Here is a 16,590-nt window from a genome sequence, read left to right as displayed (position 1 = left end):
AGGACACAGATTCAGTTTCCAGCACCCACACAGTGGCTCACAACCATTCCTGCTTTGGAAGGTGTGTGTGTGTATGTATGTGTGTGTGTGTGTGTGTGTGTGTGTGTGTGTGTGTGTGTGTGTGTGTGTATGGTGAGATGGGGGAGTATCAAACAACCTCTCTGACCTCCTTAGTCATCAAGTACAAGTATGATGCACAGTCATACACACACAGGCAAAACACTCATACAGAAAATAAAATAAATAAATCTAAAATAAATGTATTGAGTGAGCCCGGCAATGGTGGCGCACACCTTTAATCCCAGCACTCGGGAGGCAGAGATAGGTGGATCTCTGTGAGTTCAAGGCCAGTCTGGGCTACAGATTGAGATCCAGGACAACCAAGGCTACACAGAGAAACCCTGTCTCAAACAAAACAAAACAAAATGAATGTATTGAATTCTTATTTTTGTTGTTGTTGTGGGTTTTTTTTGTTTTTGTTTTTTTTTTTTTTTTTTTTGGTTTTTCGAGACAGGGTTTCTCTGTGTAGCTTTGCGCCTCTCCTGGTACTCGCTTTGGAGACCAGGCTGGCCTCGAACTCACAGAGATCCACCTGGCTCTGCCTCCCAAGTGCTGGGATTAAAGGCGTGCGCCACCACCGCCCGGCCTTGTTTTTGTTTTTTTGAGACAGGGTTTCTGTATTGAACAGTCCTGGCTGTCCTGGATCTCACTCTGTAGACCAGGCTGGCCTCAAACTCACTGAGATCCACCTGCCTCTGCCTCCCGAGTGCTGGGATTAAAGGCGTGCACCACCACTGCCCGGCAGAGAGTTCACCTTTAAAGGCAAGATAAACAAGGCAAACACTGGGATTAAAGATGTACTGAATTCTTATTGGAGGTCAGGCTGGTGCTAAGATCTGAAGGTACAGTGCTGAACAATACAGAACCCATGTCCATAGGGAGACATCACTGAAAGCAGCAAAGCAGGGCTGATAAGCGTTATGACAGGACACACAGAGACACAGGGAGCAGGGACATCCAGTGGTCTTGGAGGTAGGCAAGAGGACCCAGGGTCAGTACCCAGCGCCTACACAACGGCTCACAGAGATTTACTCAGAGTGGTCTTGGAGGCAGAAAGGAACAAAAGAGAGAACCAGCCAGTGGAAGTGGTCCTAAGAAAGAGAAGCCCCAGTGGAGGAAACAGCATTTGTGGAAGGAACAGAGCGAAGTCCATTTGAGGAACTGAAAGAAATTCTGAGCAGCCAGAAGTAGACATGAGCCAAGCTTTAGAAGAAGCCATGCGAGAGGCCAGGTAGAATGTGGAGAAAGGATTGAAAGGAAGCAGACCAGCTGGGCGTGGTGCTGCATGCCGGTAATACCAGCCCTTGGGAGGCAGACGCAGGAGGATTGTCACAAATTTGAGACAAGTCTGTGCTATATAGTGAATTCTAGGCCAGTGTGAGCTACGGAGTGAGACCCAGACTGAAGAAAAAAAATCAGTAAGAAGCTTCTGCACAGCGGGGTGATGGTGGCTCATGCCTTAATCCCAGTGACTAGGGAGACAGAGGCAAGTGGATCTCTGTGAATTTGAGGCCAGCCTGGTCTACAGAGTGAGATCCAGGACAGCCAGGGATACACAAAGAAACGCTATCTCTCAAAAAAACACCACCAATAACAAAAAACAAAGAAGGGAAAAAAAAAAAAAGAAAAAAAAAACTCTATCCAAGTAATAAACAAAAAACAGGTAAGGAGCCGGGCGGTGGTGGCGCACGCCTTTAATCCCAGCACTCGGGAGGCAGAGCCAGGCGGATCTCTGTGAGTTCGAGGCCAGCCTGGGCTACCAAGTGAGTTCCAGGAGAGGCACAAAGCTACACAGAGAAACCCTGTCTCGAAAAACCAAAAAAAAAAAAAAAAAAAAAAAACAGGTAAGGAATGTTCACACCAAGCCCTATAACCCGAGTTCAGTATCTAAAATCTACATGATGGAAGGAGAGAATTGACTCCTCATTGTCCTCTGATTTCTACATAGCCATTCTGGCATGGCTGCCCTCTCCCCAAAATATAAATAAATGTAAAAAGGTAAAAAAAAATAAAATAAAATGTACAAAACCTAAATGGGTGAGATGTTTCAGTGAGTGAAGGTGCCTGACGTTAAGCATCAGGACCCAGTGTGGTACAGGGAACAGGCTCACAGGTGTGCTCCGACCTCCAGTCTCGTACCATGGCAGCCCCGTGCCCACAGATGTTTTAGTGCACACACATACACTAAATAATAAATAAATGAATGAATGAATAGATAGGTAGATAGGTAGGTAGGTAGATAGATAGATAGACAGACAGACAGACAGACAGATTTTTAACGCTGGATGCTGGAGAGATGGCTTAGTAGGTTAAGAGAACTACTAATCTATTGATGGATCAGGATCCCCGAATCCACATCTGGCAGCTTCTGTCCACCTGTGACTCTTGCTTCAAGTGATCACACACTTCCCTTCCTCTGGCCACTTGCACATATGCATACATATACACAATCGGTAAAATAAAATAAATAGTTTTCAAAACATTATCTTTAACCTATGTGTATAAATGTTGCACCTACATGTATGTATATGTATATTACATGTAGCCGAGAGCCTAGGGTCCACAGTGGCCAGAAGAAAGCGGCAGATCCCCTGGAACTAGAGTTACAGATAGTTCTGAGTTGCCATTTGAGCGCTGGGAACTAAACATAGGTCTTCTGCAAAAGCAGCAAGTGTGGTTAGCCTCCCTGGTGGTGTGAATCGGAATCGTTCAAATAGGCTCATATATCTGAATCCTTGGTCATTAGAGAGCTATGCTACTAGACATGGACTGGGAGCTGTGGCCTTGGTGGAGAAAGTGTCTCACTGGGGGTGGGCTTTGGAGGTTCAGTGCTCAAGCTAGGCCCAGTGACTTTCCCTTCCAGCTGCCTTGGGATCCAGTCGAAGAACTCTCAAGCTCCTTCTCCAGCTGCCATGTCCCACCATGATGATAATAGACTAAACCTCTGAAACTGTAAGCCAGGCCCAGTTAAAGGCTTGTATTCATAAGACTTACTGTGGTCATGGTGTCTCTTCACAGCAATGGAACACTGACTAAGACATCCTCTGAGTCATCTTTTTAGTCCCAAATTAAAAAAAAAAAAGTTAAAAAAAAAAATAGCTGGGCAGTGGTAGCACACGCCTTTACTCCCAGCACTCTGGAGACAGAAGCAGGAGATCTCCATGAGTTTGAGACCAGCCTGGACTACAGAGTGAGTTCCAGGAAAGGGGCAAAGCTACCCAGAGAAACCCTGTCTCGAATAAATAAATAAATAAATAAATAAATAAATAAATAAATAAATAAATAAATAAATAAATAAACAAACAAACAAATAAATAAATAAATAAAATATTTGATCAGGCAGTGGTGGCACACCCCTTTGATTCCAGCACTCAGGAAGCAGAGCCAGGCAGATCTCTGAGTTCAAGGCCAGCCTGGTCAACCCTGTCTTGAAAAATACAAAACAAATAAATAGATGTCTTAGTTAGGGTTTCTATTGCTGTGAAGAGACACCATGACCACAGCAATGCTTTTGTTCATTCTTTCTTTCTTCCTTTATTTATTTTGGTTTTTTTTTTTTTTTTTTTTTTTTTTTTTGGTTTTTCGAGACAGGGTTTCTCTGTGTAGCTTTGCGCCTTTCCTGGAACTCACTTGGTAGCCCAGGCTGGCCTCGAACTCACAGAGATCCGCCTGGCTCTGCCTCCCGAGTGCTGGGATTAAAGGCGTGCGCCACCACCGCCTGGCTTTATTTTGTTTTTTTGAGACAGGGTTTCTCTGTGTAGCCCTGGCTGACCTGTAACTCTGTAGACCAGGCTGGCCTTAAACTCACAGAGATCCACCTACTTCTGCCAGGATTAAAGGCATGTACTGCTGGCACCACCACCACCACCATCCAGCTCACAACAACTCTTCTTTCTTTTATAATATTTTTTTATATGCATTGGTAATTTGCCTACATGTATTTCTATGTAAGGGTGTCGGGTGCCCTAGAACTGAAGTTACAAATAGTTGTAAACTGCCATGTGGGAGCTAGGAATTGAACCCAGGTCCTCTGGAAGAGCAGTTACCCACTGATCCATCTCTCCAGCCCCCCATAGCATTTCTTAAAAAGGAAAAGATTTAACTGAAGTAATGGCTTACAGTTTCAGAGGTTCAGTCCTTTATCATCATGGTGGGACATGGAATCATGCAGGCAGATATGGTGCTGGAGAATTCTACATCTTGTAGGCAACAGGAAGTGGACTGTCTCATTGGGAGTGGCTTTAGTATATATGACACCTCAAAGGCTGCCTCCAAAGTGACACACTTCCTCCAATAAGACCACACCTACTACAAGGCCACACCTCCTAATAGTGCCACGCCCTCTGGGGGCCATTTTCTTTCCAACTAATAGAACAGATAAATAAATAAAATAAAATATAGTAGCCAGACACTGATGGAACACATCTTTTATCAGAGCACTCAGAAGGTCAAACACAGACAATCTCTGAGTTCAAGGCTAACCTGATTTATACAGTGAAATCCTGTCTCAAAAAACAGATCTTCTTAGCCTGGCAGCAGTGGCTCACACCTTTAATACCAGCAGTCAAGAGGCAGAGCCAGGTGGAACTCTGTGAGCTCGAGGCCAGTCTGGTCAACAGAGGAAGATCCAGGACAGGCACCACAACTACACTGAGAAACCCTATCTGGAAACCTGCCCGCCCCCCAAAAAAAGAAAAAACAGATCTTTTGCCAGGCAGTGGGGCACACACCTTTAATCTCAGCACTCAGGGAGGGAGAGGCTGGCAGATGTCTAATTCGAGGCCAGGCTGGTCTACAAAGTTAGTTCCAGGATAGCCAGGGCTACACAGAGAAACCCTGTCTTGAAAAACCAAACAAGACAAAGCAAAGCTTTCCAGGCATTATTATACATTTTAACCTCAGCTCTCAGGGAGGCAGAAACAGGCAGATCTCTTTCCGCTTGAGGCCAGCCTGTTCTACGTAGTGAGTTCCAGGCTAGCCAGTGCTACATAGTGACACCCTGTTTATCTATCTATCGATCTATCTATCTATCAATCAATCAATCAATAAATAAATAAATGATAATGATAAAAAACAACAAAGCTAAGGAGGTTAAGAAATTTCCTCTCCGGGCGGTGGTGGCGCACACCTTTAATCCCAGCACTCGGGAGGCAGAGCCAGGCGAATCTCTGTGAGTTCGAGGCCAGCCTGGGCTACAGAGTGAGTTCCAGGACAGGCTCCAAAGCTACAAAGAGAAACCCTGTCTCGAAAAACCAAAAAAAAAAGAAGAAGAAATTTCCTCGTGAAATGTGTTAAATGGTATTTATTTATTTAGAAATACTATTTAGGCCATTTGTCTAGTGGCCAAGTTCAGGCTTATAACCTATTGCCTAAAGTATCCAAGGTGACATCTAGGTGTTAAGTCTAAATAACTTAGGAGTTGATGATCATATTTAGTTTTCATGTGTTTATGTATGTGGTATGTGTGTATTCTATGCATATTCATAAGTGTATGGGCACACTTGTGTTCTGGATTATATAATGGCCCAAAACTGACATCAGATGTCTTCATTGAATATTCTCCATCTTGTTCATTGAACCAAGATCTCTCCATTGAGTCCAGAGCTTGATGATGCAACCAGCCAAGCTTGAAGCTTATTCTAGGGATCTCATCTCTACCTTCCAAGCACTAGGATTACAAACAGCCACACCGCTGGCATTTTCATGGATTCTGGGGATCTTAACACTGTTCCTCATGCTTTGAGGGCAAGCACTTTACCTGCTGAGTCATCCTCCTATCCAAATGTTATTTATCAAGAGAAAATTCAAAAAAGGAAAAAATGTTTGAAAGGGGAAACAAGCATTTGAACATGTAAAGATTCTGCAAGATGTCCTAGTGATTAAGTACCATCAAATATGGCTAGGTGCATGAGAAAGAGAGAGAAAGAGCTGGAGAGTATTCTAAATTAAAAACTGTGATTTGTACATCATTAACATATCAACTGTGTCTGAAGTCAAAAGCTTGGATGAAGCCAAACTCTGGGAAACTGAGAGAAACGTGGAGCAAAGGCAGTTTCTTAATCAAGTGGCTTACAGATGAACTACTGAGTTGTGGAATTATCTTTTTATACACTGTGAAGATGTGTCATTCTGGTTGGTTTAATAAAAAGCTGAACAGCCAGTAACTAAGCAGGTTTTCAGGCACACAGGATGCTGGGAAGATGAAGGGGGAAGTTGCCAACCAGATGGAGAGGAAGCACCATGGACAGTACAGAGTAAAGGTAATAAAACCATGAGACAAAAAGTAGATTGATGAAAATGGGTTAATTTAAGTCGTAGAAGCTAGTCAATAACAATCCTAAGCTGTTGGCCAAGCTTTTATAATTAATAATAAGTGTTTGTGTCAGTATTGGGAAGCTGGTGGTACCAATGAAAAGGTCTGACTGAAGCCAGGTGGTGGCAGCGGCAGCGGCGGTGGCGGCAGCAGCGCACGCCTTTAATCCCAGCACTCGGAAGGCAGAGCCAGGTGGACCTCTGTGAGTTCAAAGCCAGCCTGGGCTACAGAGTGAGTTCCAGGAAAGGCGCAAAGCTACACAGAGAAACCCTGTCTCGGGAAAAAAAAAAAAAAAAAGAAAAGAAAAGGTCTGACTGTAATGGCACCCATGTGGGGCCACATATATCCACATAAGACCTGAGAAAGCTTTAAAAAAGGTTCTAAACACAAAAACAGAGCCAAATGCATCTTCCTAGACTTGTGTCTCTAATGCTGGCCATGGTACAGAGACATGTCTACCAGCAGCTGCCTGCATGTTCCATCTGCCAGTGTGCCATGAACTAAGCTGCATGGTGGGCTTAAGGTTTTACTCATGCAGACAGAAAAAGTTACAGATACACAGTAAAGCAGGTTGAGCAGAAAAAAATTCTAAACAAGTTACACTACATTTAACAATGTGCATAGGCTTAAGAAAAAAAATGGGTATAGACAGTCATAGAAAAAAATGAATAGCCAGGAGATGGTGGCGCACGCCTTTAATCCCAGCACTTGGGAGGCAGAGGCAGGCGGATCTTTGTGAGTTCGAGACCAGCCTGGTCTAGAGAGCGAGATCCAGGAAAGGCGCAAAGCTACACAGAGAAACCCTGTCTCGAAAAACAAAACAAAACAAAACAAAAAAAGAAAAAGAAAAAACTGAATAGTTTAAAAATAATAAAGTCTTTAAAGAGAGAGTAAAGTCATAAAAAATATAAGCCATGTTAATATGAAAAATACATAGGGAGTCTGGATCCTATATGGTGTTTTGTTAACTTTGAATTTTTGGGGGGGATGGGGGTTTTGAGACAGGGTTTCTCTGTGAAGCTTTGCGCCTTTCCTGGAACTCACTTTGTAGACCAGGCTGGCCTCGAACTCACAGAGATTCGCCTGGCTCTGCCTCCCGAGTGCTGGGATTAAAGACATGTGCCACCATCGCCTGGCAACTTTGAAATTTTTAAATGCTAATGTATAAAAACAATAGCTGCTGAGAGACATTGGATTATGGAAACGGCTAAATTAAACCAACCTGTATATTTTTAAAATGTCTTAAGTTCAAAATGGAAGTCGGACAATGTGTTGTGTTGGGGGGAGAGGTTATGCTTTTGTTTCCACAAGAAACAAAATGCTGTGAATACCTTCCAGATTAATAGAGATCAGATTAGACCAGGGGAGACATTCTGAGGATCTTGGTTACAGACATGGGAGAGGAAGCCAAAAAAGACTACAGGACAAGTGACATATAAGCTGATCCCTTAACATGGGAACAGATCTGAGATGAGATGAGACATGATAAACCTTGTTGGCTACAGTCTTCCTGACTTATTATTACATACCATCCTTTCATATGGCATGGATAGAGATTTTAAAATTTTTAGTTTGCTTATACAGTCCAAATGATCTTATAAAGTAGACAGATGCCTTTTACCTGCTCTAACACGAAACAAAAAAATCATCTTTAATTGATTTACTGCACATTCCATACTTGTGTCAATGCCGATATATATGTTACCTTTCAAAGTTTATGTGTTTTCAGAGCAAGATGACCAGACACGAATGAAAACAGGTGGCCCAGGTTATTCAGCCTCTCAGAATGCATCTGCTTCAGTTTCCTTAAGAGTCCTGCATCCAGAACAGCTTCAAGGCTGCTGGCTGAGACGGACCAGCCTCACAGACTGCTCCAGCCAGGACTTCAGACAAGCCTTGCACTTTTCCATTGCATAGAGACTGGATAGCAAATAATACAGCTACCTCTCCCAGGCCTTGATCATTATCCCAATTTTCTCAGGGAAGATGCTAGCACCCCCAGACAACAGGAAGCAGTCTAGGGAACATGATGACCACATTCCCAAGAGGTGGGGTACATGGTATTTGGTCATTAGATGGGTTACAGATGCTTGTCATCATTTAGGGGGGTTGGTTACAAGTGGTCAGAAAAAAAAAAAAACTAAACAAAGGAGATTAGATTCAAGAATCTCTTTCTAAAGGGAAAAAGGGGGACTAATAGTATAGAAATTATGAGATAAAAGGGTAGATTGTTGAGTTTACTTTTAAACAACCACTAGTCTCAAATATGTTACATTGGTACAGATTTTTGTATATTGATACAAATTTAAAGTTATTTTTGTTGTATTGAATGAATGTTTCTATTTCCATTCTTATTTAAGGTATTGTACCTATGCAGCTCATTTAAAATGGTTATGTAAAGTTTTAGTCTTTTAAAGCTGTATAGGATAATAAATACAGTTTAATAGTCATCTATAACTATCAAACTAATAGTCATGTTAGATATGTTTTCAAGGTCATAGAGATACATTTTAGATAGATGGGTGATCTTCAAACACTTCACTTCAAAGACCTACAGAATATGGCATTTAAAATATTTTGATAACATAAGGCTTTTCATGACAGTGAGACATATATGCTCCCGAGAGCACCAATTTACTTCAAAAAAGGATGATGGGCATTGAAGGACCTCCATATGGAGTTTACTTTCTTTGTGGCAAAGGTAGGCATTTGGGCAAGAAACTGCCCTCGCCTCAAATGCTGATAGTATGTATTCTGTCCAAACTGGACCAGCCAAACTTTGTCAAGTGACTGCCAAACTTTGCCAAGACAGGGTAGGGCAGTCCTTCAAAAATTCCTGCTTCACAGAAAAGTCTGTCAGATATTCTAAGCTTACAGGCTGAAAGTGGATGTCCCAATGCTACAGAGGAAGCTTGGGTGACTGTCTAGGCAGCCAGCTATTGCTGTTGTTTCTTTTAGTTATGGAAGTTTCTTGCTCTGCACTTCCTGTTTACTCAGGAAATACTATATCCTTCTGGGGTCTTGGATGGAGTTGAAGGCTAGATAGTCATAGTTATAGTTTTCCTTAGTTATGATAGAAGATAAATTAGGTACAGAACTTTGAATTCATCAAGATAAGATAAATAATAGTTTCTCCAAAATTGCCAAATACAAATGAACTAAACATTGTGAATGTAATTCTCACCTGATAATTGTTCTTATTATATATAGCTTTACTGTGTTAGAGTTAAACCCTTTCCTTTTCATTTAGACAAAAAGGGGGAAATGTGGAGTATTCTTTTTGTACACTGTGAAAGATGTGTTATTCTGACTGGTTTAATAAAAAGCTGACAGCCAATAGCTAAGCGGGATTTTCAGGCACACAGGACTATGGTGATATTTTATTTGTACTGAAATATGATTTTATTTGTATGTTAATAAATAAAGTTGCCTGGGGGTCAGAGCTAATAGCAAGCCATAGCAGAAGTCTGGCAGTGGTAGCACATGCCCTTAATCCCGATCACATGATGGGCAGATCTCTGTGTGTTCAAGGATACCACCAGCATGGAGACACACGCCTTTAATCTTAATACCAACCATAGAAGACCTGGAGGTCTGTATAGATGGGCAGTGACGAGGTCATGTGGTTGGGTTTACAACCAATGAGAAGGCAGAACAGAAAGTCAATAAAAAGGACAAACACACAGGAAGTAGGTCTCTCGAGGAGAGGTAGGACAGCAGCGGCAGTGAAGGGTAAGGTTTTTGGTCTCAGCTCTTTTAGCTATTGCTCTGACCTCTTGGCTTTTAACTCTGTATTTGGCTCTGTGTTTCTTTTTCTTTTTTTTTTTTTTTTTTTTTTGGTTTTTCGAGACAGGGTTTCTCTGTGCAGCTTTGCGCCTTTCCTGGGACTCACTTGGTAGCCCAGGCTGGCCTCGAACTCACAGAGATCCGCCTGGCTCTGCCTCCCGAGTGCTGGGATTAAAGGCGTGCGCCACCACCGCCCGGCTGGCTCTGTGTTTCTTATTTAATAAGACCGTTCATCTACACAGGATGCTGGGAACAAGACGGAGGGAGTCACCAGCCAGACATGGAGGAAGAAGAAAAGCAACATGGGCCATACAGAGTAAAGGCAATAAAGCCATGACAGAACTAGTAAATTAATAGGAATGGGTTAGTTTAGGTTATAAGAGCTAGTTAAAAAAAAGCTTAAGCTATAGCCTGAGCTTTCATAATTAATATGTCTCCATGTCATTTTGTGTGTGTGTGTGTGTGTGTGTGTGTGTGTGTGTGAGAGAGAGAGAGAGAGAGAGAGAGAGAGAGAGAGAGAGAGAGAGAGAGAAAGAGAGCTGGCAGCCCAAAAAAGAAAGTCTGTCTACACTACTGTTGGCAGGAGATATGACTCCAGCAGCAACATGCAAGCCTGATTAGAAAACCACGTGGTTAAGAAACCCCCATGCTTGAATATGGCTTTGAATTTCTTTAATCCCCCTGCCCCAGAGGCAGAGGCAGGTAGGTCTCTGGATCTCTATGATTTGAGGCTATCCTGGTCTACATAGGGAGTTCTAAGTCACCCAGGACCACATAGTTAGACCTAGACATAAAGAAGGAAGGAAAGAAGGAAGGAGGGAGGGAGGGAAGGAGGCAGAAAAGGAAAAGGAAAGGAGAGGAAAGGAAAAGAAGAAGAGAAATCGATGCTTGCTTCCAGACTTGCCAGGAATCACCAAACCTGTGCCAGGATCTGTCATGGTAGCTAGCCTTCATCCTCAGCCAGAGTGGATTGAATCATGCCTAGAAGATGAGTAGTGAAACATCTTTGGACGAGTCTGAGGCCATCGGTCCAGAGAGGACTATATGAGGAGGGGGGGACTCACCCAGAATGTAAGCAGCACCATCTTGGGGGTTGGAAGCTCAGATGGAGCAATCTTTCTCCTTCCCTCCTCCCCTTCTCCCTCTCCTCTCTCCCTCCTCCCATTTTTTTTTTTTTTTTTTGAGACAGGGATTCTCTGTGTAGCTCTTGCTGTTCTGGATCTCGCTCTATAGACCAGGCTGGTCTTGAACTCACAGAGATCCGCCTGCCTCTGCCTCCTGAGGGCTGGCATTAAAGGCGTGCGCCACCACCGCCTGGGTTCACTTAGTTTTTATTAAAGGCAGGAAGAAACTACATCTCATTCTATTGGTAGGAGCTTGACCTCACAATCTTTCCCAATTAGCCAATCAATGTGAAGGGAAGATTGTGATGGTTCATGTGTTAGGCAAAGAGAAACACTGAAAGATACGGGGGTTTATAGAGTATTTGTTGTTGGCAGGCTAGCTACCTTTCTTAGGAAAGAAATCTTTACACACAGAGATACATACACATATATGTAGGTATATATGTATACGTGTGTGTGTGTGTGTGTGTGTGTGTGTGTGTGTGTGTGTGTGTGTGTTTGAGACAGGGTCTCTGTACAGCTCTGCTGTGTTGGAACTCTCTGTGTAGACAAGTAGACAAGGCTGACCTTGAACTCACAAAGATCTATTTATCCGTCTCCCCAGTACTGGCATTAAAGGCATGTACCACTATACTTGACAGTGAGGGCTTTACAGAAAAGGGAATGAAGCAGGATGGTTCATTCTATAATCCCAGAACTCCAGAGGCTGAGGCAAGAGGATTGTCACAAATTTTAGGCTAGTCTGGGCCACACATTGAGAACCTGTCTTGCTGGGCAGTGGTGGCACATGTCTTTAATCCCAGCACATTTGGGAGGCAGAGGCAGGCAGATCTCTGTGAGTTCAAGGCCAGCCTGGTCTACAGATCAAGTTCCAGGACAGCAAGAGCTACATAGAGAAACCCTGTCTCAAAAACAAACAAACAAACAAACAAAAAAGACCTTGTCTCAAGAATCTGGACTAGGCATGGTGGTGCACACCTTTAACCCTAGCATTCAGGAGGCAGAGGCAGGTGGATCTCTGTGAGTTTGAAGCCAGTCTGGGATACACAAGGAGCTCTAGGCCAACCAGGGCTATATAAAGAGACTACCCGCCCCCCGGCCCCGTACAAAAAAAAAAATCAACAACAGTAAAAAAAACAATAATTTCCCACAAGGTCCAGGTCTCAGAGGCTGTACAGGTCTCAGAGGCTACCCTTCAATATCTTCACCATTGTATTCATTGATACATTAACATGGAAAAGTCTATCCAGCACTTGGGTAATTAATATCAACTGACATACTCTGGAATAATGATTCCCAAGAGATTTCTATGTCCTGAGAGGCATAGTGTACATGTCTGTAACCTCAACCCTTGGGATGCCGTGCAGAAACAGTGTTAGTTCAAACAAGCCTAGGATATATGGCCAGCTCAACCCAAAAAGAAAAAAAAATGTCCTAAACAATGCCCTTACCCATAAACCACTGTATTAATATATATAAAGGCGGCGGCATCGCACGCCTTTAATCCCAGCACTTGGGAGGCAGAGCCAGGCGGATCTCTGTGAGTTCGAGGCCAACCTGGTCTACAGAGCAAGTTCCAGGCCACCCTGGAATGGACTGTGAGACCCTGTCTCAGAAAACAAGCCTAGCAAACAAAACATGGTAGTGGTAAAGTTCGTGCAAGTATATGGCTCTGCTGAAAACCACCGAACTGTAGGTGCCAAGGGGATGGATTTCACGGTATGAAGTAGCTAAAGAATGTGGAAGGGATGGTGGACTGTATCTCTCTTAGAGAAGAGGCTGGAACAGGACAAAAAAGTTAGAAGCTATTGGGCCACAGAGAGGAATGAGCAAAATGGCACAGAAAGACACACAGACAGGTTCAGGATCAAGTCCTGGGGCTCTTCCACACTTGAGGATGTGCTTCAGGAAAGGAAGTCCTACAGGATGAGTCAAAACGTCTGAGAGTCCTAGAAACTGTTGATGAGGGGCTAGCAAGGGCTCAGTGGGTCAAGAAGCTAGCTACCAAACCTGACAACCTGAGTGCAATCCCCAGGACCCACATGGCGACTTCAGCGACTGTGTCTGACTTCCACACATGCACCAGGACACACACAGTAGAGCATGCACATGCTCCCCTGCCCTGCAAATTAAATAAATATTTTTAAAACAGACAAGCTGGACCTAAGAAAGAATAGAGCAAGCCACAGGTGCTAAGGGAACTGAGTGAGCTGAGGCTATCAGGATAACATAGGGTCTATCTCAGGCCTGGCCCACACCTTTAATAAAAAAATGAGCCATGGGCCCAGCTGAAACTTCCCACAGAAAACTACAGCACAGAAAAAGAGAACTATCTGGTGTCACCCACACCAGGGACAGTCTCAGCTCTGCTGCTAATAGCCTCAGCGGCCTTAGGAAAGGCCCTGCATGGATTCATCAGCGCCTCAAGAGGACCAGTCTTGATGGCCCTGGAAGAGTAATACTGTAGCCCAGGTTAGCTGCCTAGAGCAGGCACAGTGACTGTTAATAGTCTATGCTTCCTTGGACTGATGACTCGCTGTGGCACTTGGTCAGTTTGCATAACTTCTCTAAACTCCCTTTTGAAAAATTTAAAAGAGTATTAGTAGGGGCTGGAGAGATGGCTCAGTGGTTAAGAGCCCTGGGTACTCTTTCAAAGGACCGGGTTCAATCCCCAGCACCCACATGGCAGTCCACAACTATAACTCCGATTCCAGGTGATCTGACACCTTCATACAGATATACATGAAGGCCAAACACCGATGCGCATTAAATAAAGAAATCTTTTTTTTTTAAAGGAATATTAGTAAAATCTATTCCACCTCTCCCACAGGCTTATTGGCAAGAGTTAGAAGAGAAACTGCCCATGAAACATTTAGATAGGATCTGGAGCCCACAGAGAGATGTTCCTGCGATAAGAAGTGTAGCTCAGTTCATAGAGTGCTTTACTAGCATGCACGAAGTCCCGGGTTTGATCCCTAGCACCCCATAAAACTGAGTGTGTAGCATATGTGTGTAATCTCAGCTCCTGGGAAGTGGATATATGAGGATCAGGGGACTAAGGCCATCATTTATATAGTGAATTTGAGGCCAGGCCATCCTGTACCACTTGAGACCTAATCTGGGAAGAAAAAGAAAAAAAAAAGAGTTGGATGGTTCCTTCCTATCTGTCTCAGCCCTTGTTCAGGTACATGTCTGTCTGTCTATTCTCGCATGACAATCAGGTAATAGCATAGGGCATGGAGGGAGTGAGCAGGTTGTTCATGTTCTGTTTTGTTTTGAGACTGTGTCTCCTATATAGCCTAGGCCTCAAACTCATTATGTTGGCCTCCAACTCTTTATTTAGTTGAGGATAGCCATGAACTCTTGATCTTCCTGCCTCTGCCTTCCCAGTACTGCGATTTCAGGTCATGCACCACCACATCCAGTTTAGGGAACAGCTTTTCATCCCATGTTTCAGCTGCTGGACCACTGTCTCTGGAACAACACTCAGCAATTACGGACTGATACCATCGGATCATACAGGGAACTCGGATGGAGTGCCAAGCTTTAGATCTTAGGGGGACAAGGGGAGCACTCTAAATCTCTTCTTAAATGGCACTGTCGATGTGAAGACCCCTGTCCCACTGAGAGGAAATACTAACTGCACAGGGGCCATTCCCTGTCAAGTCCCTCACACAGGACCTGCTTAACCTTGAGCAGCTGTGACCCAAGGCCAACAGCTGGGTCATAAATCATCAATGACACCAGCAGATCAGCTCAGCAGGATCTGTGCTGCTCCTGGGGTGGGGGTGGGGAACAAGCAAAAACTCTGGACCCTGTCTCCTCCCCCTGCCAACATTATTAACCTTCGCATTCAAGCCAGAGGCGGTTTTGCTTTAGGCTTTGAATCTTTGCAGTGAAAATGCTTTCTTCAACAGCCGTGTGTTTGTAGACGGCACAACTGAGCAACCTAACGGTAGGACTAGACCAGAAGATGGTATGGGGTGTCTGCCATAAAGTCACTCCTTCTCAAACTATGGGCTCTGGGAGACCAGCAAGCCCTCTTCCTATGTCCATCTGTCCAGTGCTCCTGAGAAGCTAATGTGAACCGGAAGCACCTAATCAGACAGAGTCCACTAATGCTCAAAACACATGCTCTGCACTGGGAACCCAGAGCCCAGGCCAGCTTGCTGGCCAGCCACATCCAGCAGTCTTCAGCATCCAGGGAAACTGCCACCGGAGGGCTTATTCCCCGTAGGTCATCGGGAGGCTGGACTTTTTTTTGTTTTTGTTTTTGTTTTTTGTTTTTCTGGTTTTTCGAGACAGGGTTTCTCTGTGTAGCTTTGCGCCTTTCCTGGGACTCACTTGGTAGCCCAGGCTGGCCTCGAACTCACAGAGATCTGCCTGGCTCTGCCTCCCTAGTGCTGGGATTAAAGGCGTGCGCCACCACCGCCCGGCATTTGTTTTTGTTTTTGAGACAGGGTTTCTCTGTGTAGTTTTGGTGCCTGTCCTGGAACTCACTCTGGAGACCAGGCTGGCCTCAAACTCACAGAGATCTGCATGGCTCTGCCTCCTGAGTGCAGGAATTAAAGGCCTGTGCCACCGCTGCCCCGGCTTGGATTTTTCTTTTATCAGTGGGTTCCAGGCCATTTACTTTGCTCCTGTTTGATTCACATAGAAAGGCTGATAATGGCATTTGTGTGTGTGTGTGTGTGTGTGTGTGTGTGTGTGTGTGTGTGTGTGTGTGTGTTTCCTTTAATAGGGAAAATAGGCAGAGGGAAGGAGAAGAATATTTACAGTGTCAATGATTAGTTTTTTGCCAGTAGATTAGAAAGGTAAACAAAGTAGGAGAGAGTGGAAAACAAAGGCATAGGTCTGGGCTCAGACTGTGTATGCCTGTGATCTCAGCCCTTGTGATGTAGAGGAAGGAGGATCAGGAGTTCAGGGTCATCCTTAGCTATGGAATGAGTTGAGGACAGTCTGGGCTCAAAGAAAGAAAGGTATGAATTCAAAGTCTGGGCTTAGGATGCTTGGATGACTTAGTTTTGCTTTATAGCCCAGGCTGGCTCACAACTCAAATGCCCCTTTTTCCTCGGCATCCTTAGTGCTAGAGTCTTTATGTTTTTTTTTTTTCCTTCAATTAAAAAATTTAGCCGGGCGGTGGTGGCGCACGCCTTTAATCCCAGCACTAGGGAGGCAGAGGCAGGCGGACCTCTGTGAGTTCAAGGCCAGCCTGGGCTACCAAGTGAGTTCCAGGAAAGGCGCAAAGCTACACAGAGAAACCCTGTCTCGAAAAACCAAAAAAAAAAAAAAAAAAAAAATTTAAAC

Source organism: Peromyscus californicus, unplaced genomic scaffold, assembly GCF_007827085.1.
Source record: "Peromyscus californicus insignis strain IS unplaced genomic scaffold, ASM782708v3 Scaffold_20__1_contigs__length_68692818, whole genome shotgun sequence".
Classification (NCBI taxonomy): domain Eukaryota; kingdom Metazoa; phylum Chordata; class Mammalia; order Rodentia; family Cricetidae; genus Peromyscus; species Peromyscus californicus.
This window is presented reverse-complemented; position numbering follows the sequence as displayed.